Here is a 23038-nt window from a genome sequence, read left to right on the forward strand (position 1 = left end):
AAGTGACCTTGGGAGCCTGATTACTTGACACTAGCTGGCCTCCAGGTCAGAATTGGCCCTTCTGGTCTGGTTGCCAAGAGCTGTCGCCTTGCATCCCCTCTGGCTCCAGGTTGGGCTGGCTCCCCAGAATGGAATCTGGGAGGGGAGGCAAACACACCTAGCCCAGGCTCCTTGAAAATGTAAAGACATGATAACACAGAAATGCAGCTCCCTCCAACCTGCATGTAGGCAAACAAATGTTTAACTTTCGTCCTATAAAGACAGCCCTTATGGGGATGGTCAGTTGGAAGTCTTACCTCAGGGGAGGACGCTTCTCCCAGTCCTCTCAATCGGGACTCCAGCTTGGCCGTCTCCACGGGGCTTCCCAGCTAATGAGGTTGGACGTTCTAAGTACCTGATCTGATATAACTTCATCTTATTCTCTTTTACTGCTTACTATTGCCCTCATCTATGCATAGATTTCCCCTTTCTTCTTCCTCTTTCTATCAGTTTTGTGTGTGTGTGTGTGTGTGTGTGTGTGTGTGTGTGTGTGTGTGTTTTAATAATATCCATAAAGTGTTTTTTTTGAAACTGAGAGTACCGGTTAGGGCTGCCCTGAATCTTTTCTTCAGAACACAAGCATGGCCTAAAATCTTTGTTCACCATCCACTGAGTAGATACAGTCACTCTTTTGTGATAGATAGCCAGAATAAATGAGAACTCAAACCAGTCTAAGGAGATTGCCTAAGAGTCTTAATTGTTGTGAGGGTATATTCCAAATTCCAAAACTATTAATCATGAATTAAATGCTTTATCATACTACAAAATATGTTTTCCACTCCACCCAAATCCAAATATTTCCAGAGAGGCAAGATAAGTGGGAATAACATGGGCTCCAAAATTAAGCATATCTTATTCAAATTCCTATTTTGTCACTCAATGATTTTATGATCTTAAGCAAATTATTTAACTACTGGCTAACTTTCAGTATCTTCAAGATCACTGTGAGGATTGAGGAAGATAGACCAGTAACTAATCATACAAGGTAACTAATTCCTCTTGTGTTGATGCTAATATTAGTAAAAGATTATCCATATATGCATGCACTTCATTATTTTATTTTCTGTAACAGCCCTCTTCATATTGTTTATGTACAAATACACTAAGAATATAAGGGCATGGGTAGTTTTAAGTCAATCAATGCCCAATTCATAACTGTCTTGTCAGATCAATTTTCCAAAATTGATCTGTGTGATAAATGCCCATTGCATGACAATTTTTCTTTCTCTACTCTTCATTGCATGGAAAGCATACCTCTCATCCATCCAGAATTTTATTTGTGATGCAAGTCAAGAATAATCCTGACCATAACCACGTAAATGCAATTCTAAGTATCATGTTTGTGTAGATAAGGGGAATTATACTAATGACTAGATAAAAAATCATTTTGCATGACCCCATATGGGTTTCGTGAAATTTCTTTGCATTATTTTCCATCAGTTGTGTCTTGTTTTGTCACTACATATATGTGTTTTACTTTATTGGCCTTAGTCCTTCACACTTGCTTCAAGAGCAGCCCGAATTATAGATGAATATAATAAAGCCCTGGGGAGTCATGTGCCCACCTTACATCCTCAGGAAACAGTGATAAGCCAAGGTAGGTGGTATAGGCATGGAAGAAACATTAGCCATCATGTAGTCAAAATTCCCTGTAACATAGACAGGGACACTCAGACCAGAAGAGAAAAACCATCTGCCTGGGCACTACAGAGCGTTCCACTTGTCCAAAACCATCTTGGCCCACCAATATTATGGTGATTTAGCACAACTTCTTTGGCCCTCCAGAGTTCTTGCTAAACAAAATGTGCTACTTGGGGAAAGCTAATTGCTACTGGAATCCCTTAAACTCTTTGCTTCCCATGCTCATTTTAGGGTATGAGTTTTTAATGATCGGCATTATGAATAAGCTATCCAATGAACTAGGAATGGGATGCAGGACAAATTACTTCTAAATGGGTGTAGAAAAGTCTTAATTCATTGTACAGGAAAAGAGAAACTTAACAATCATTTTGGAGAGGCAACGTACCATAGAGAATAATGAGGCTGGAGACGGACAGCCTGAGTTCAAATCCCAGTCTTGCCACTCACTAGCTTGGGATAGTTACTCACTGGTGCTTTGTCTCAGTTCTTCCATCTGTCCTCTTCTGTATATAGGAGGCAGTAATAGTGGAGTCTGTCTTTTTACAAAGAATTCAGTGTAGCACCTGATACATACTAGTGCTCAATATATGGAGGCCATTGTTTTCTTTCCAGGTCTCTTCAGGTAAAACTTTGCTTACATTTGTCACTCATTTCTAGAATAAAGCACATCCAGATCCTTGGTGAATGAAAAAAAAATCATTTTGCAAATCAAACGATTTTAAAAATTTTACCTCCCACAAATAGAAACAAACTTTAAATTTTAATCTGTTATTAACTATTATTAAATAATTTGATTATATGTAAAAAATTATATTTTTGGAAGAGAACTTAAGAAAACTAGTCATCTATTTGTTTAAGATTTCCCTGGTCTTAATTCTATATATAAAATCAAAAGGCATACACATGCAGAAAACTGTCAGATTCTAGAAATACACATTTTTCCCAGAAATACAAATTAATATTTCAAAAATTATTTTTATTTCATTCAGTCAAATTTTCAATATATTGTAATATATATTTGATACTATAAAAGTATAAAATTAAATTTCAGTTTATATCTGTTTGTCTTTCTATACTTATATCTGTATCTCTCTGTATCTATCTATCTCATCTATCTATCTGTTATGGGCTACACTGTGTCCCTCAAAAATTCCTATGTTGAAACCTTGACCTCGAATACCTCAGACCTTGATTGTATTTAGAGACTGAGTCCTTTAAAAGATGATTAAGTTAAAATGAGGTAATTAATATAAATGCTTTCCTGATTCAAAAAAGAAAATTTGGACATAGATGCATAGAGAAAATTCCAACTTGAGACTATCTTCAGACACAAGCTGCACCATTACCTCAGCTCTGGGTCTCCAGCCTGCTGGTCTACCCTGCAAATTCTGGGCATAGCTTCCATAATTGCGGAGCCAACTCCTTAAAAGAAATCTCTCTCTCACTTTTTCTCTAAAGGCATTACACAAAACCTGTTGGTTCTCTTTCTCTGGAGAAGCTTGGCTAATACACTATCTATATAGAGAGAGAAAGGGGAAGAAAAGAGTTTTTTAAAAGAGAAGTGATAAATTGAATACTTTTAAATATACATGGCATTTTAAGTATGAAAATGCATTATATTAGGCAAAAATTGTGTAATAGAGCTAAAATGGAAATGTTATTTTTATGAAGATAAATAAAATATACAAGCTGTCCATAGATTAAAGAATAGTTTTGGCAGATAAGTAGGTGTGGTGATAGAAAATAATGGTGATTATCCAATTATAAATGTAATTTCTACTGGTAATTTAAAAAGTAATATACCTATTAAAAAACCTCAAATATCACAAAAAATCAACAATTACATCATTTGGACTTTTTAATTTCATACAGAAAGAAAATTAAAATTTGTGAAGTTATAGGGATGACTGTGTCCCAAAAAATAATAATTAGGGGATAATAAAACTAAAATGCTTTCAGGTTTTGTTTACTTAATTAATACACAATGGTTTAAAAGGAATGACAATGAAAATGAAAGTGTATTAAGTTTTCAGCAGCTAGATTTTATGTGTGACAAAAACAGTCTGTGATTTATATTTTGAATAAATTTACCAATACTTCATATATCATATCATGATTATTTATCCAATGTGTTGCTTCATTTTAAATCTAGTGACATTGGAAGGTGAGAAGATTATTACTTTTAACAATGTGGGGAAAATGCTAGATTAAAGAAAGACTTTGATTTGTCTTCAATAATTATGTTTAACTATCTTAAACATGTTTTAAAGTATATAAGGAAATTTTGACATGCCCTTGCAAGTAGTCAAAGATAGGCCCTGACTCACCTATATAAATCATATAAGCTCTGAGAGCTCACCTATATGTCATAAATTAAAATGCAGTTTAATATGGTGCTATGCCACATAATAGAGGTAACAATACAAAATGCTAAGACAGAGAAAGGATATCCAAAACGCTTCTCAGAGAAAATAAGTCTTGAACTTAAAGAAAAAGCAAGTAGATAAGATTTAACCAATAGAAGAGATTGGTTTAAACAGATTTTCAGAAACACATAGAGAGTTCTGAACTGATATATTTGGGGTGATGGGTATATATGGTGAATAGCTGAAGCCTAGAATTAGAGTAATACCAATTACTCATTAGTTGGATTAAGGCCAATTAATCTAAGAATTTTTTTCCTGATAACTATGAGAGGCTTTTTGATAAATTTATGACATTATCAGATGTGAGTTTTTGGAAATTTTCCCTAGACCTAATTTGGAGGATGGATTACTTGGATTAAAACTACTGTAACAATCTATCACTTTGAAGCAATTACTATTTAGGAGATCAAATAAATTGATCGGACAGGCATTGTGATCACATTCTCCTAAAGAAACATCTAAAATAGAAAGTTAGACAACATGTGTATTTTTATAAATATGTATATAAATGTGTAAATTTTAACCCAGAAGTCCTAAATCATCCCTTTTCAATTTTAGGAGTTTGATATTATTGGGATAATATTGCAAAAATTAAGAATTATAGCTTTAGAACTTTGAAATTATTTTCACAAAATTGTTATTTATTCTATCAGTGCTGCACTCAGTTCTGCAATTCAATACACCTTACAATTAGTACTGAAGTCTGAGTATAACCTTTTTTCAGGTGTAGTTCAACCACAGCAGGTGATTAAAAGCATCAGCTAGAGATATGTAATTATAAAGTGTGTGGCAATATAATTATAACCATGAATTTTTCTTTGTGGTTTTGTAATACTGATAGCTATTTAATACACCATTATCTAAAGATATATACAATTTTTCAAGACAGCCTCTTACATCTCTGAAAGAACATTACCACCACATAAATTTTTCAATAATAAGTGTTTCATTTTTCTTATCTTTCTGGGTCTTTTTTTGTTTTGTTTTTTAGTTCTTTTACTATGACTTTTTCTATTCGTGTATTGGAAATACCAAATCTTTTAAATTTTATGCATAATATAAAATCCTACTTTGGTTTCATGCCATTTTTTTTTGAGAACTGACACTAAATATTGTTTTGAAAAACAGTTAAATGTTTGTCATTCATTATAGTGAGATTAAGAACTCAGTGAAAACTAATTTTAGTAATGAAGATTTTTTTAAAATATGGATTTATAGTGTTTTCAGCACTTAATTTTTACAGATCTATGCTTCAGGTGACATTCATTGGCATTTTTTGGGTCTTGGGAAAGAATGTCCAGTAAAAATATAATGGTTGTATTTTATATTATCAAGAGAACATTTGATAAATGTCACTGCTCATGTCCAGACCATCCACGCTCAAAGAACAGTTAAGATATGTGTAGATTACTTTTATTTAGCAAAAACTGAAAATGCAAGAAATTGCTAAGTATATGAAAAAAAATAGATCTTTGGGGATAAAGAGATCCATTCTATTCCATTTTGTTTTTATAAAGTTGTCCAAATCTGAGATTTAATGACATTTTCTCATTGTCTTTTTAAATCCAAATGTTTTGCTCTTTAAAATACAAACAAACAAGCAAACATTCTCATGTAAGGTTATTCTAGACAAATTGCAAAATAGAGCAAAATTAACTTTTTGGTGATCTTCCCAAAGAATACTATCAAACATATAGGCATATTTCATCCAATCATAAAATCATATATGTGTGAATGTAGTTATGTCACAATATATTGCAAAACAGAGAGACAGGAAGAGAGACAGCAGTAAAATTAAGGCTCAAAATAAATTTGGATTATGTATATGCATATATTAATCAACAAAATAAACAAGAATGCTATATTTTTTAAGTTGCTGACAAAATTTTACAATTTGCTTCATCATTATTAAACCCATACATGTAATAATTTAACATGCTTACCCTATGTTTTAAAGACTTACAACTAGGGTTGCCTGGGTGGCTCCGTCAGTTAAGCTAAGTGTCTACCTTTGGCTCAGGTTCATGATCTCAGGGTCCTGGGCTGGAGACCCACTTAGTAGGAAGTCTGCTTCTCCCTCTCCCTCTGCCCCTCCCCACTCCCAGCTTGAGCACTCTCTCTCACTCTGTCTCAAATTAATATAATCTAAAAAAAAAAAAAAAACAAACAAAATCAAACATCTAGATTAACATGCTTTAAGCTTACTATATAATGATAAGTGTATTAGAAATACTTGTTTCTTCTTGTACAGAGAGAACACGTTATTAAGAAAAAATGTTTAAAATCCAAATTTACTCATGTGTCTTAATTTCTTTTCTTCTTAGGTAGGAGAACTTTAGTCACTCATACTTGTAGACTTGACATAAAACAACAATTAGGGGACAATGACTTAAAGCAAGCATTCGTTTCCAACACCAAAAATTGAATAAGTATATACTCTCAGAGTTGTTTTCATGGTCTATATAAACATGGGTCTTTTCTATTCTTGTTTTATGTACTGTTCATAAATAACAATTCTACATATTTCAGGAACAGCTCATGAATCATATGATAACCCAAAACATAAAGTCAGTTTCTGTTAATAAGAGAAGGGAATATAGCTGTCAGTTAAGTATTAATAGTATCTGCAATATACCTAAGGGCATCCTTGAAACTCTTTTGTATAGCTTTTTGTTTGATGCGCTCTTAGAGATTTATCTGGAATCCCTTAGTTAACATCCTACTACAAAACACACAATATCTTTTCCTCCTTGAGGTCGTTGACTTTGGCTTACAATATGGAGCACTGGTATGAAGAGTCAGCACATCATTTGTTAGGCTTTGGATACTTATGAAACATTAAACACATTCACAATTTTTGAGACCGTTTAAATAATGTTAGGGTCAGCTTCCTCAGTCTTGTTCCTCTTTACACCTTTTCTTTTCAACATCTGCATAACTCTTCTTTCACCAATAATAAATTTCCTTTATAATGATTAGTGCTGTATTTGGCAACAAGTTACAGAGTAGTTAAGTTAGCTTTTTAAATTAGATCATTGATGAGATTTAAGTCAAGAGTTTAGCTGCATAGTAGATTATTTAACACTAATTTGCTCCTCATTCTAGAAAACTCTCCTGCATATTCATTTTATTCATCAAAAGAAAGTTGATAATAATAAAAGAATGTACTTAATATCAGTTCAGATTAGTTAATAAATTCAAAGCACCTCTTCAAATAACTCCAGGTGAATAGTATCATTTTTGGATACACGTTTGTGCAAAATATTGTACACAAAAGAAAATCAGAACAGAAAAATGATTCATTCCCACAGAGATCAGCTAAGAAAAATTAAACATAATATTATATACAGTCTGAGACAGAAGACAGTGCATATCAAATTTGTCTCTAATTGAAGTTGTAAGGAAGGAGGAAAATTATCTATCATCTATCTATCTATCATCTGTCTATCTATTCAGCCATTTAGTAGAAAAGCAGAACTATAAAATATCTCTTTTCACCATACCATTCTTTCCCTTCATTTTACCTAGTTTTGGACCTCATTAAGGTAATTTTTTTCTTATAAATTTATAAGGTCTTGGTGTATGTCATATGTTTATAGTGAGGGAAGATATTTATTTTTAATTATGTGTATGAAATTACAAATTGTCTGTGTGAAAGGTGTTTTTATTTAAAGAAGGTAATACTAATGAATCTCCCCTAACATACCTGTGCTATCATCATGACTAAGAACTACTAGTATATAATTATTCCACTTACAGGTGTCTAAATCATCATACTCTAATTATATAATACCTTATTTATTATAGTCATTTGCTATTATTTCTGTTATTTTTCTTCTCCCATTTTACTATTTATCTGCTTCCTGAAGACTTGTGATGTATTTATTTTCAGTGATCAATATACAACATTCCATTTATAATAAAACTTCAATATTTCTGCCCATGTGGAAATATCATTAATACTTAGCCAAGGATTCTGATTATCTTGAAACTCTATTGGCTTTTACATAAAATATAATTCTGTACTCCACAAGGGTTGAGCTGTGGGATGTTTTCAAAAGTATCTCTAATCTCCACTCATCTTGCATTCTCTCCAACAGAAAGCCAAGCTGCCTATTTTTTATAAAATTCTGATTGAAGTCATATCTATCTAAGAAGGTTTAATATGTTAAAATATGCTAAGAGTTTGGAAACTTCTGATCAAAGTAGCTATCAAAATGCAAAATATTATTGTCATTGTTCTGAAAAGGTAAACAGCAATCATTCATGGGCTTGGTATGCTGCCCTCCAGTCACTGTGATCTGATCTGCTCCATGAAGCTAGTTTTCTATTGATTAAATGCTCTTATCTCTATTGCCAAGTTAATCTTGTGTGGCATCCCGAGCTTTTATTTTATCTTCTTTACACAGTCTCCTTCAGGCTCTACAAATGTGAGTAAACTTTAAAGGAATCACAAACTAGCAGTCATCTTTTCATTCTCAACAAGTTGTTTTTCATAAAAACATTCTGTATGTCACTAAGTTCTCTTTAGACACAGACTTCCTTTTCTTCAAGAAATGAAAATAACTTTAATGTAATAGAGGATTTTGCTCTCCCCTAAGAACGACTTTTATAAAGATATAATCAGCCAAGGCATTTATGTGATAAGCTAAGACCCTCCTGGGAGGAAGGAGTGGGGAGAGGAGGAGGGGTTAGAAGAGTTCAATTGCTAGTCATGAATTTGGGTAATTTGTGTTACTTAATGACGGGTATTGCGAGGAAGATGGTTTTATTTAACATTAATGCATATCCATATAAATATATATTACTTAGCTAATGTTCATTTATCAGAAACATTAAAAATATTAAAAATATATTAAAAATAAAATAGTTCCTTACAGGATAACCTTTGACTTTGGCAAAGGTTCATACTCTACCATGTAAATGGTGTGAAAGTTATAGTTTACTGTGACAAGTACAGTGAATACAGCCTCCTTCTTGGATACCAGTATCAGGCTGGAGAAGTTCAGTGAACTTGACTTCTTGAGTCTACCAGGTTACTAATACAGGAGATGTGTTTTGGATTATATCAATAGCAATTTCTATTCTGTTTGAGGTTCTGCCAATTTGTGGGAAATCCCAGATAGATTTTACTGTGTCTCTTACATACTAAGCATATATCTTAAATATCCAGCCTAATTTCCTAGTAATGGTAAGAGACATCTTAGTAAGAGACATCACCTGAATCTAACTTCGAGCTCCTAAGGGGTGGGGGTGGGTAGCGGTTCTTTAAAAATGACCAGTTCTGTCAATAGTAAGCAGCAAAGAGTGGAGAACAAGGAACAGTTGCCACAACTAAAAGTACGAAAACTTTAGGTTAGATATTAAGAATTAGCTTTCCACACAAAGGGCCATGGAGTTTGAATTATACTTTCTAAAAGCTATTCCAAGGGCTATATTACTTCATATATTAAAAAAGTAGAAATATTGAAAGTAATCATATAATGAATAGATTTCACAGTAGCCAATGTCAGAATGAATGACTTTCTACCTTGTGACTTTATAGTGATGACAGAAGTACCATATTTACCTAAAAGTCCATAAGAGCTATGCTGTGGTATATAATGTGCTAGGATGTTATCTAAAATCCATTATATCATATCATATCATATCATATCATATCATATCATATCACCATATCCTATCATATTCACATTTTCTTGAAAGTCTTTCTACAAGAAAAATATTTACACAGAATTGTGTTTTACAGAATACCATGAGGTTGGTATGTACAGAATACCATGAGGTTGGTATATATATATATATATATACACACATATATATATATATATATATACACATAAAATTATGATAAGTTAGTCACCATACAGTACATCATTAGGTTTTGATGTAGTGTTCCATGATTCATTGTTTGCATATAACCCCAGTGTTCCATACTATATGTGCCCTCCTTAATACCCATCACCGGGCCACAGCTAATTCTTTCATGACACGTCTCCAAAGGCAAGGGAAACAAAAGAAAAAATGAACTTTTGGGACTTCATCAAGATTAAAAGCTTCTGCACAGCAAAGGAAACAGTCAACAAAACAAAGAGGCAACCCACGGAATGGGAGAAGATATTTGCAAGTGACAATACAGATAAAAGGCTGGTATCCAAGATCTACAAAGAACTTCTCAAACTCAATACATGAGAAACAAATAATCAAATCAAAAAATGGGCGGAAGATATGAACAGACACTTTTCCAATGAAGACATACAAATGACTAACAGACACATGAAAAAATATTCAACATCATTAGCCATCAGGGAAATTCAAATCAAAACCGCATTGAGATACCACCTTACACCAGTGAGAATGGCAAAAATGAACAAGGCAAGAAACAACAAATATTGGAGAGGATGTGGAGAAAGGGGAACACTCTTACACTGTTGGTGGGAATGCAAGTTGGTACAGCCACTTTGGAAAGCAGTGTGGAGGTCCCTCAAAATTTAAAAATAGAGCTACCCTATGACCCAGCAATTGCACTACTGGGTATTTACCCCAAGATACAGATGTAGTGAAGAGAGGGACATTTGCACCCCACTGTTCATAGCAGCATTGTCCACAATAGCCAAACTGTGGAAGGAGCCGAGATGCCCTTCAACAGAAGAATGGATAAAGAAGATGTGGTCCATATATACAATGGAATATTAGCCATCAGAAAGAATGATTACCCAGCATTTGCATCAACATGGACGGGACTGGAGGAGATCATGCTAAGTGAAATAAGTCAAGCAAAGGTTGGTATATTTTTAAATTGTCCTCTAATGGGCACCTGGGTGGCTCAGTTGGTTAAGGGACAGACTTGATTTGAGCTCAGGGTCCTAGGATTGGCCTTATGTCAGGCTCCCTGCTCAGTGGAGAGTCTGGTCCTCCCTCTCCTTCTGCCCCTCTGCCTGCCAGCACTCTCTCTATCTCTCTCAAATAAATAAATCTTTAAAAAAATAAATAAAATAAAATTGTCCTCAAAAACAAATATTTTACTAATCATATATTGATCATAAAAGATGATAGATAGACTATTTTGATCTATATATTTATTTACCAGAGTTTTATTTTTTATATATAAAATATATTTACATATATTTATTTCCCAGAGTTGAAGCACTGCATGACTAGGAAACAATACAAAATGACTGAATAAAATGATTTTCTGTCTGCTATAATCTACCATATCTATGTATGCTTCTATCCATCATCTACCTATCATCTAAATATCTTAGTCATGAATACTTTTATGTGTCCAATAGTAAAAGAAAACATCTGCATGATTTGTGACTTATCTTTAGCTTAGCATTTAATCCTTTTTGATGTTTTGGTGGCAGAAAAAATTTTTTTAGCTGTTTGTTTTGTTTTCTGTGTATGCTGGTTTAGAATGTAATTTTCTGTTCTTAAAAATATTAGAACTGAAAACAACTTTGGCTTCATGTGATTTTCTCAGCTAACGCCCTTTGTTCTCTATCTTTCAGTGTGTCCAGACAAACAAGTACAGAAAGAGGTGATGTGACATTAGGGGCATCCATGTACACTAACAGTGGAGGATCAGAAGGAATCACAAATCATTTACACTTGGTTACTGCTTTTATGATTCAGTTTGAAAAACCAGTTCTGGAAATGCTAGAGTTCCTAACAACCTCTAGCCCATTTTCCTGAACTTTAGGAACAGTGGTTTTCCATATTACCACATTTGAAAGTATTATTTGCTATTTTATACAACCCAGTATATATGTGTATATAGGTATATATATACATATATATATATATATATATATATATATATATATATATATATATATATATATATATTGCTATTTTATACAACCCAGTATATATTTGAGTGTGTGTGTATGTGTGTGTGTGTATATATATATAAATATATAGCACCTCAAAGAGACCCATATAGACATGGCACCTCAAAGAGATATGTGTATAATTTGACTTTCATTGAGAAACTGAATGATATTGTTAAGTATTTTAGGCAAATAAATGGACCTTTTCTTGCTATTTTTTCTTTTCTTCTCCTACTTTATTATTTTGTTTGTTTGTTTATTTATTTTTCAGCAGAATTATTTGCCAGCAAGTTCTAACCAAAAATATGCTGGATTTTGAGTTGCTCTTTGATAATAAGGGAATCCAAAATAAGTCTCTGGTTTTGGTGGCAAAATCATGCAACTTTATCTTTATGGACTCAATTATATCTCCCCAAAAGTCATATGTGGAAACCCTAACCTCCAATGTGACTATATTCAGAGATAGGACTTTCAAAGAGGTAGTTAAGGTTAAGGGTTGGGACTCAATCCAATAGGACAGGTGTCCTTATAAGAAGAGAAAAAGATACCAGGGGTGGGTGTGAGCAGAAAACAGAGAGAAGGTGGCCATCTGCAAGACAAGGAGCAAAGACACAATAGGAACCAAAGCTGTGGGCACTTTGATGTTGGGCTTCCAGCCTCCAGAAGTATGAGAAAATAAATATCTTTTGTTTAAGTCAACCATTCTTTGACATTTTATTATGGCAGCCCTGCCAGACTAATACTGATACATAGATGATATGCAAATCAGACTCTGGAAAGATTGGGGTCACGGCAGAACTGTGTCTTGTCATCAGACTATATATTCAATCCTCACCACGGTGTGCAACACAAACCTAGTTTAAGATCCATGTACAGCTCCAGCCATTCTAGTCACCACCTGATTAGAATAAAAACAATGACTGAGTAATGCAATTTTTAGGTTCTTAGCTTAAAAGTCAAGAGGGCATTAATCATTTAGAACCCTGTTCTGAGATTCGAGTATAGGTGTCGTCCGCTTTGACCCTGTAGCATCTCTCCTCTAAAAGCGGTGCATATTTGTCACATGTATTAGGAAAACAGAATACTTCGCGTTGACCGAGGATGAAGGACACAAGGGATTCAGGAACTCCAGCAATACTTGCATTAATCCATTAACCTCTGTACAAAAACTAGGAAAAAATTCAGATTAGGAAAAAGAATAATGGTGGTTTTCTTCTGGACTTTATATTGTACTGTCTGTGTGGAATGTTCACGAGGTCTTTAGAGGCAAGCACAACAACTATTTACATTCTCTTAGTGAAAACTACTCAGACACATCCATTACAAAAATCATTTTTGCTTTTTAGGTATAAATATTTTGTTTCTCCTGATAGATTTTCATCTCCTTGAAATCAAAGGCCATGTTTGATATTTTTACTTTAACTCTTACAAGTGTAAAATATGTATTCTTTAACTGAGACATTTATTTGATTTTTTTTCACCAAGAAATGTTCTTGTTTCTGATGATCTGACTAAGAAGGAAGTTAGAAGGAAGGCCACTGGCCAAATGAAAGGGCTTGTTCTCAGTAAGCAATATAAACAAAACAGAAAACAGGAAAATCAATTTCATAGTAAACTGATCAAATAATGCATTTGTGGTCTAAAACTGTTTGGACTTGCAGTTTTTTCATAGATATAAACTATAATTTATTGTCTGTTTTTTATCTGTTTTGCTATAACATTTAAGGAAAGACCAGATTTTTTTTTAAGTTTATTTAGAAAGTATCTTAGTGTAAACAAATGATGCCACTTTTATTTACTTTCAATACAAGACTCATGATGCAAAGCTGAAGCCGCTCATGAGGATTGTATTTCTCTAGAAGTCGGTTAAGTGTCTCCCTTCGGCTCAGGTCATGATCCCAGGGTCCTGGGATCGAGCCCCATATTGAGCTCCTTGTTCAGCGGGGAGTCTGCTTCTCCCTCTGCCTCTCCCCCTGCTTGTGTACACACTCTCTCTCTGTCAAATAAATAAAATCCTTATTAAAAAAAAGATTAATAAAGGCAAAAAATAGCCTTGAAATATAGTCTTACTCTCAAAAATACTCAGAATATATATGAAATTATGATTCTCTTTGGGATGAGTGATCGGATAAGGGCTTAGTTAATATACATTTGCTGTGTAATAAAAATATGCAATATTAGGTATTTCATGCCTCTTTATCCTGTATTGAGTAAAGAGTAACGATCAAGTATGATATACAATGATATGCCTCAATGCCCGTGACAAAGGAAAAGGAAAAAAAAATTTTTCAAATTTCCGAACTACTTTCAGTCAGATAGGCATCAGCAAAAGATCTATAACAAATATATATTCAGCTCACACTTTTCCTGCCGTGTATCTTAGGAATGTGTCTTGGGATGTTTTTAATGTAAAAAAAGATAGCTGTCCATATGAGCCTAAAATTATGTTTAGTACTTAAAGACTAAGACCATAAAAATAAAAAAAAGAAAAGTAAGATTTTGAACAAAAATTTTAAAAATGATTCTTAATATCCTACTTTCAAAGATAAAAAATAAAAAAATCTGTAAGATAAGCAGTTAAAAAAACATTGTTTCAACCTTCTATTTAGCAAATGTAGCATGTGAAATAATTTTTAAAGAATACTGTATAAAAGCCTTGTTTCTAGATCATTTATACTACTTACTAATCTGTCTTGTGAAATAGATTTTTAAGACTGAAATATAGACTATTTGTGTTTACTCATGATTAAACTGATTTGTAATTACAGAAAAAATGTAGGCAAAGTGATCATTGACATTAATACTTTCCATATATTTTATTACCTTTGCAATATCAACATTTTGCGTGATGCAAACTTAATTAGATGCTCTTATTGGAGTCAGAATGATTGCAGAATTTTAAAAATAATAAGATACAAAATATAACTTTAGATGCTGTAGTTGCTACCATTTGTATGCTTTCATCTAAATATATAACATAAAAAAGACCTGATAATAAAAAATTTTGCTGCATTGCTTGTTGTTTAGGTAAAATGTGGATAATTGGAGTAAATAGTAGATTTTGAAAATTCAGGTACATTCGCATTTACCACTGTTTTAGACTGTATCTAAGAAGTTAAAATTACTTTTTCTTGTTTATTTTATAAAGACTAATTTTCCTCAATGTATTTATCAATGTAAGGCATTATTTTCAGAGAAAATCAATGCTCTCATATGAGACCTCTGGACATACTGACCTAACAGTTTCAATCTTCTCTCTATCTAAAACCAACTTCGGATCTTCCTGCTGTGTCTCTGAGGAAAGGCATCCCTGCCTTGCTTGGAGGTTAATCCTACCATCTGTGCTCAAACCTCTGTGCCGTCTCCTCTCTCAGGCTTTCTTTTTCCTGCATCTTCAACTTTTTCTTTTTTCTATCAGCAAATTTTCCTCAAAGTAATTGCATATTCAAATTTCTTCTATTTTAAAACAAATAAAATATGATGTAATTGCCTTTCACCACCAAATACTTGCAATGACAATTACTCATTGACTGCTCTTACTTCCTTACTCGCAGATCCCCCTTCCGTCTGCTGGAAATGCACAGGCCTGTATGACCTATTCTAGCAAGCCTGCGTCCTCCCCAAGTACCTCTCTTACGTCAAACAGAAACATGAGTTATATTAGTTTCCTTCCTTTTCCCCAGGGATTACATCCAATTATTTATCTCTCAAGGTCTGCTGGTCATACTTTATTATCACCATGCAAGTCTGTCTCTCTTTTATACAGACATTTTCATTGTTACTTTATATCGGTTTTCACCTGCCTATGTAAAGAGTTCTCTCTATTGTGTCCTTTTCCCAAGCTTGTTTCATTTTAGACTTCAATAAGAGAGACCTTGTTAAAATGTATATTTTACTGTGTTCTTCCTGCTTAAAACACTTTAGTGCCTCTTTTGGTACTGATCAAAGTGTTACATCAATGCTTGGACACATCTTGCCTGACAAAAAGCCCTTTGATACCCATACAGAGGTCATTGAGGTTAACAGTGAACTTAACAAAGACCACGTTCTTACAGAGTTTACATTCCAGAGCAGGACAATCAATATTAAACAAATAAAAGTTAAATCACGGTGAAAGATGGTGCATTTGGAAGTACGTTAGGTAGGGCTTCAAGAGATCTCTCTGTTGAACACAAACTTGCATGCAATAGGCAATAAGCCCTGCTATGGCTGGGGGGAGAATAATGTGTGGGACTGTGTTTAGTGTGAGCCTAGAGGAAGTCTTGTTGTGTACTAGGCTTTTAAGGATATTGTAGAGGGTTTTGTTGTTGTTGTTGTTTAAATTATTATTGTATGTTTGTTTTTGTTTTTACTCCTAGATTTTATTTACAACATCGGAGGATTTTGATAGAAGAATAATATACCTAGTTTATGTTTTTTTGTGCAATCAATTTGGAGACTGTATTTAAGATTACAGAGGAGGCTGACCAAGGTGACACCTAGGTGACGTCTGAGCTCTTCGGCTCCCACAGATGCACTGAATACAAGGCAATCCATGGAGCAATTCTCTCTGAAAGAAATCCAGAACCTCCCGAGCGACTTCTACACATGGGATGAATGAGAAAATACCCACTTTGAGAAGGGTAGGAAAGGATGTCTCCATAAACCCATAAATGCCACCGCTGACACGGTTCCATTGAACTGTTAGGGAACGGAACTCCCAGGTTCTTTTTGAGAAGTGAGGCGTTTGGACCCCACGTCTAGCACCCCAAATCCCAGAATATCTAGCTCTAAATGCCAGTGAACCTTGCATCCATGAGACCCACAAGATCATAGAAAACACAGAAACAGTTTTTAACAGGTATGCAAGTGTTGAGAGGATTTCTTTTCCTTTAGTGCCCGCAGTTCTTGGTCACGCCACTTGGAAGAACGAAGAGGTAGACCAGAGGAAAGAGTAGTGCCCCGCAAATCCAAGTTTAGTCAAGTTTATTGAGTGATAGTACAAAGATCCCAAAGAGGGAGGGGACCCGAGAGGGTTGCTGATTTGGCATTTAAATCTAGGGGTTTTTAGGGGCTTGTTGGTGGGCTGCTTTAATCTGATTAACCCTCTATGAGCCTGTCATCCAATGAGGTTTTTGTCATCTACGTATCAGTGGGAAAGGGTGGAGGGCTCCTTATAAAATCCTTTGAAGGGTAGTTTCTTCTTGTGGGGTGGGGGAGAGGGGCCTTGTACCAGCATGCCTTTCTTCTTCTTTTTTTTAATATGTTATGTTAGTCACCATACAGTACATCCTTAGTTTTTGATGTAGTGTTCCATGATTCATTGTTTGCGTATAACACCCAGTGCTCCATGCAATATGTGCCCTCCTTATTACCCATCACTGGCCTATCCCAATCCCCCACCCCACCCCCCTCTGAAGCCCTCAGTTTGTTTCCCAGAGTCCTTAGTCTCTCGTGGTTCATTCTCCCTTCTGTTTACCCCTCCCCCTTCATTCTTCCCTTCCTTCTCCTACCGTTCTCCCTGCTTTCTTGCCCTTTTTCCAACCGTCTGTCATCACAAGGGCTAGCTAGCCATGGCTATACCCCCAGGGCTTAGCACAGATGGAGCAGGCAGAACAACCATCTCCCAGTCCTTCCCTGAAAGCGGTTTATCTGCATACTTTAAAAACTGCTAGCTGGATGCCTGGGTGGATCAGTTGGTTAAGTGTCTGCTTTTGGCTCCAATCATGATCCCTGAGTCCTGGGATTGAGTTCCTTGTCAGGCTCCCTGTGCAGCAAGGAATCTCTTTCTTCTTCTACCCTTCCCTCTGCTCCTGTGTGCTCTCTCTCTCAAATAAATATATAAATCTTTAATAAAATATAAAATAAAGATTGCTGCCTGAGCCCCACAGGCTTTTTTCTTTTAAATTAACATATAATGTATTATTTGTTTTGAGGGTACAGGTCTGTGATTCATGGCCCACATGGCTTTTAATTTAGCAGTCATCTAGGGTCTGGCTTGAATCCTCCCCAGGGAAGGAAAGTCAGCAAACACCTCCCCACCATCTCCTTCTAAGCCAGATTGCTCATATTTTTCCGGAAGAAGCTTGTATATCTGTCTGCACAGTAGCTTTTACACACCCGTGCCCTAGGAATGGGTTCCCGGGTAGTCCGGCTCTGATAGCTAATGGAGCTTTCATTTGCAAGTTCTGTAATGACTAAGACAAAGAAGCGGTTGTGAACAGGCTATCCACCCAGGTCTCAGCACTGAGGGAACAGGCGAAAGCCCCACCTCCCAGTAATTCCCTTAAGAAGATTTATCTCAATACTTGAAAAGCTGCAACCTGAGCCCCAGGCTTCTAATTAGAGCACATTTAGGGACTGGCTATAAAGCCATTGGAATTTTTAAGAGAGAAGTAACATGAATTTGGTGCAAAATGTTTTGGGAAGGAGAGTTGAACAAGAGATACTTGTAGCTGTTTGTTAAGTACAGGCACAAAATAATGGTAGATTTGACCAGAGTGGCACAAGTAGATCATATAAGATTTGACAACTTTTTTTTAAGTTCAGAATTTACCAATAAATTGGTTATATTGTATAAGTGCAAGAAAGACGAAAGAAGTTTAAACAAAAGACACTCAGAAGGCGAGATCAGTAGTGAAGAGAGAATATCTACTCTGTAGAGAATCACAGAAGTCAAGATAGGATAGAATCTTAAGGAGATATAATCAACTATGACTAACACTTTTGGTAAGTTGACTGAAAGAAGTTTGAGGATCAACTGTTAGATCTCAGTACTTAACCAGCATTGGTGACCTTGTTACAGGCATCTTGAGGGATAACGGGGCATTTCTTATGCATATCTCCAAATTCTGTTCTTCTGTTTGACAGAGTGTATGGATTGATAATTAATCTTGACAAGAATTTATTTAAATGTTCGTTTCCATAGAATAAAAATTGTAAGGTGTTTTAAAACAGAACTCTTGTAAAATCTGCTTTTTGAAGTTAGATTGTGCTTTAGCTATGTTATTTTTCTCTTAATGATTTTTTCTTCTTGAAATATTTGATAATCATTAATATGTCTAGATGAAAGATGATTTTTCCTGAATATTATTGAAGATGATTTTTCATGAATGTTATTGAAGATGATTTGTGGGTTTCAGGATAGTACACCTTTAATTTCCCAAGAGTTGAAAAAATTCCAAATTTTCTTTAAGACCCATGTTCTAAATGGAATTAAATAACTAAACTTTAAATGTAGTTTTAGCTATTGACTATTTTGATAAGCATTATTAATGCTAGCATACCAAACAAGTCTATAAAGATTAAAATTATGATGCTATACAACTGATATTATTTTGGCTTGTGATATTATTTAAATTTTTATAAATTGTTTACAGTTGTTCTAATTGTTACAGGATTTTTGTCCCCTTAGTGCCCACGGTTCTTGGTCACGCCGCTTCGAAGAATGAAGAGGTAGCCCAGATGAAGAGTGGTGCGCAGCAAAGCGGAGTTTGTTGAGTGATAGTACAAAGCTCCTGGGGAGGGAGGGGGCCCGAGAGGGTTGCCACCGGAGTTTCTAAGTTTAGGGGTTTTTGTGAGCTCTTTTGCGGAACTATCTTCAGCAATCAGGGTGTGCTGAGCAGTGCCGATCAGGGCTTTGGTCACAGATCTGTCTACCTATTAGGTTAATGTCTACGTGCTGATGGTCTTTTCACTTACAGCTGGCGGCCTATGTCTTAACTGCCCCTTGCCCATGATATGAACAAATGCTTTTGTGGTTAATTGTCTTATTTTAGGACATTTTGCAGAAGTCATTTCTGCAAAGGCTGCAAGGCAGAATGTCAGTGTAGTCCTGTCTAAGCTGCAAAACAGAATGTTAGTGCTGTGTTTAGCTGTCCTGACTCCTTATTTTCTTGTTGGGGACCCTGGCCCCTAACTGTCTAACTAACTCCTAACATTATTAGTTCTAAAATATCCCCTCATCTACAAAAATTGAATTGAAATTTTCTATTTATTTACCTATTTGAAATTATTTTTTCACTGGTTTTATAATTAAATGCATTAAAACCATCATTTATTATTGCAATATTATTTCCTATTGATAATATCTACAATTTATAAGCAATTGGTGCATGGCATTTAAAATGTAAATCAGAAACTTTTCTAGAAAATTGTTAAATTTGGGGCGCCTGGGTGGCACAGCGGTTAAAGCGTCTGCCTTTGGCTCAGGGTGTGATCCTGGCGTTGTGGGATCGAGCCCCACATCAGGCTCTTCTGCTGTGAGCCTGCTTCTTTCTCTCCCACTCCCCCTGCTTGTGTTCCCTCTCTCGCTGGCTGTCTCTGTCTCTGTCGAATAAATAAATAAAATCTTTTAAAAAAAATTGTTAAATTTAACCAGAATATACAAATATTATTTATAAGTCAGAATTTCATTTGTTGTTATGCTGATTAGATATGATGGTATTCTACACGGCCAATGGATAATTGATCATGCCACAAATACATCCACTGACATTGTAGTAAGTGGTTATTGAATATTTCAAATTCAAACCTGAAGAAAAAGCTAAATAGTTGTTTTTTATGAATATCTAGGCAAATTTAATTTCAATTTAATCCTCTGTGTGTGTGTAGTATTAAAATTGAAAAAATCAGTATTTTATACTATGAGATACATTCTGAAATATTGTTTTACGGCCAATTTATTTCATTTTTTAAAATCGCTTTGTCAACTCATTAAATTGATTTTATTTTTACTTAATGGCTTCCAATCTGCCTCTCAAAGATGCTAACCTGACGTATAAATTGTTGGTGATTTAGATAATTACTGAGAGATCAGGTTTTAATACCAAAAGAGAAGAAAATATTTTTAGTTCCTTGTTACCAGGATACTTTTAAGAAGAGACAAATTTTGCATCATAGGAGAATGCCATTGGGTATTTGTGAATGAGACTTTATCTTGAAATTCTTCTGAACATCTTTGGCTAATGAAACAGTCCTGTTCCACCACATCTGAGGGAACCAGCCCTCCATTTACTATATAAATTATTTTCAAAACTGTGTCATCAATATTAGATACGGATTCTCCTCCAGATTCTCTTCCCTCTTATCACCACGTCTTATTGCCTACAAGTACAAAATTAAGTAGATTCCCCATAATCTTGAACATAGATATTCAGATTTATTTTAGAGATAGCCTATATACTGAAATTCCAAACCCGCAACTTATTTATATTATTAGGATTCTGAAGAGCTTATGAGGAAGTCAATTTCAAGAGTGTGAAGCCAAATAAGAAGAAATATTAGGCTTAGTGCTGTTAATTTCTTTAATATGGATACAGTTACCTAGAATATCAGATTTACTGTGTTGATTCATGCACATGGACACAGAGTTACTATGCTAGTATTTTTGTCTATTTATTATTTGGACTAACTAGTGGCCTACGGTTAATATCCTTTAGTTTCATCACTCAGATTCCTAAATAGTTAATTTCTTCTTTCTTCTTTCTTCTTTCCTACCCTTTCTTTTTCCTGTCAAAGTGAAAAATAACAGTCTACCACTAGACAAACATTGTACCCATTGCCTGCTGGGAGAGGACTGTGGGTTTCTGGGCTACGACCATGTTTGCATTCAATGCAGTGTAGGTATATTTTGAAATAAAACAGATCATTGAAATTTTTTATAAGGTCAGAAGGTGGGATCTTTGTTTGAAGGTGACCAAATCTCACAGTTTGCCCGCAAACTGCACTATTTCATTATGTTTTTAAGATTTGTATCACTTTCCAAAATTATCTATTTTGTTTTTATTTTCACTGTATTTTTACTCATTAAAACATCGTTCACATGAGACCAAGAACTATGGTGCTTGCTCATGCTGTATCATCCCTAGACTTATAACAGTGGATGGCCAAAAATTGGTGGTCTATAAATATGGATGGATGAGTAAATGAAGGGATGGAGGAATGCTGCATTAAGAGAATGAGGCAAGAGATGTGTTGTCAGACCCCCAAGGACCTATCATTGATAAATGGCTTTAAAGTTGAAGGATATCAGAATTTATTAAACAATTTGAGAAGTAGCATGTCCTATTTGTGTTTTTAGAAACACTACTTGACAACTGAGGAAAACCTGTCCCAAAGAATGAGGGCAGGCTAAGAACAGGATGGCTAAGAGGAGGATAGAATCCTAAACTAAATTGTACGTGAGATGCAGAAAAAAAATAATAAATAAGATAACTATTGAGGGGAGAAATGTATTGAAGCTAATATGAAATGAATATTGAAGATAATTAACAGGGTGGAGAAAATAATTATATTAAGTATACTACAGGTTTCTGTGCTTATTATCTTACTTTCAAAGCACTTGAGATTTTATGTTTTGCAGTGGTTTATATTTCCACAGCAATAGTGAAGTATTTATTCAGTATAGTGGTATCTTTCCCACTTAACAGTTCTCAGTATGAATGCATATAAAGACCTTAAATATTTTTAAGAAGTTACGTACTTGTCCATATTATAATAGTTCTTATTTTTATCTTCAAATTCCTTCAAATATTTTATCTTCACATATTTTGATGGAATGGAAATTCTCCTAAATATATAATTGATGGATAAACTACCTAAAATTCAAGTCATACCTACTTAATATTGGAGATTAATAATTATTCTTAAAAATAATATTTTAAGTGGACTGTTTTTCTATAATTTAATTGTAAAAATGTGTTTTAAAAACTACTGTATTATTGGAATGGTCCTAATGGGATTTAGATACTTTCAGGTTATACTTCACTATCACCTTTAATTATCTGAAAGTTCTTTCAGGCTAAGAGATTTTGAATGGTTTATTACTCAATGATTTCATTTACAAAGGAGAACTTTATAAATTATTCTATATGGAAATAAGTCAGGGTTTGTGAGGTGCCGGCTCACTTTCTTCTTTTGAACCTCCTGGGCTTGGACAAATAGAAAACCCAGGACAAGCCCCATGCTTCATGGACACTTGGCTTAGAAGGGCCTTCTCACAAAGTTCTAACTCCATCTCTAGTGTTTGAAATCAATCAAAGACCACAGAGACGCCCCAGTGAGAAAATGTCAGCATAGACTTTGATCTGTTTGGCCCTAAATTCACTCTTCTTCATTTTG

The sequence above is a fragment of the Ursus americanus genome, chromosome 15 (genome assembly GCF_024610735.1).
Source record: "Ursus americanus isolate L20-20 chromosome 15, mUrsAme1.1.p, whole genome shotgun sequence".
Classification (NCBI taxonomy): Eukaryota; Metazoa; Chordata; class Mammalia; order Carnivora; family Ursidae; genus Ursus; species Ursus americanus.